An 836-nucleotide genomic window follows, 5' to 3' on the forward strand; every position below is an offset into this window, starting at 1 on the left:
AGAAATCAAAGACATAAATTAAATATTTCAAGTTCATGGATAAAAATATTTAATTTATTAAGATGTCAATTCTGGCCCAGTGCAGTAGCTCATGCCTGTAATCCCAGCACTTTGGGAGGGCAAGAAGAATTGGTGGAGGTTAGGAGTTCAAAATCAGCCTGGGCAATATAGTGAAACTCCGTCTCTACGAAATATGAAAAAAAAATTAGCTGGGCATGGTGGTGTGTGCCTGTAGTCCCAGCTACACAGGAGGCTGAGGCAGGAGGATTGCTTGAGGCCAGGAGTTTGAGGCTGCAGTGAGCTATGATCATGTCACTGTACTCTAGCCTGGGTGACAGAGTGAGACCCAATCCCCAAAAAATAAAACACTATAAAATGCTTCCTTTACAATGCCTAGTTTAGTCCTTTGCATGCTGTAGAAGTTCAATGAAAAAATAAAATTAGAGAGTATAGTAAAGAATGAAATTAGGTAGTGTTTAGTATCCTTCAGCTCCCAAATTTTATGATCTAAAAGCAATCTTCATATGATAGGTACTTAACCAAGAAGTTGTTCAATATAGCACTCTAGTACTTCAGGGTTTAACTTGTAACCTTTATTCAAATATTAGCATATAATTTTAACAAATATTTGTTTAAAACCCAAATGATGAAACTCTTTAGTAAACTTCTAAAAGTTAGTTTAGCTAAATCATAATTAAGAATTCTGGTCCGGGCGCGGTGGCTTACGCCTGTAATCCTAGCACTCTGGGAGGCTGAGGAGGGTGGATTGCTCAAGGTCAGGAGTTCGAGACCAGCCTGAGCAAGAGCGAGACCTCGTCTCTACTAAAAATTAGAAA

At 38.8% G+C, this 836-nt stretch overlaps 1 protein-coding gene across 1 annotated transcript in view; it reads right to left on the reverse strand.

The window, feature by feature from the left end:
- Nucleotides 1-836, reverse strand: part of STPG2 (sperm-tail PG-rich repeat containing 2) — a 278,632-nt gene that overhangs the window by 241 nt on the left and 277,555 nt on the right. The window lies entirely within an intron of this gene.

Source organism: Propithecus coquereli, unplaced genomic scaffold (assembly GCF_000956105.1).
Source record: "Propithecus coquereli isolate 6110/MARCELLA unplaced genomic scaffold, Pcoq_1.0 Scaffold161, whole genome shotgun sequence".
Lineage (NCBI taxonomy): Eukaryota > Metazoa > Chordata > Mammalia > Primates > Indriidae > Propithecus > Propithecus coquereli.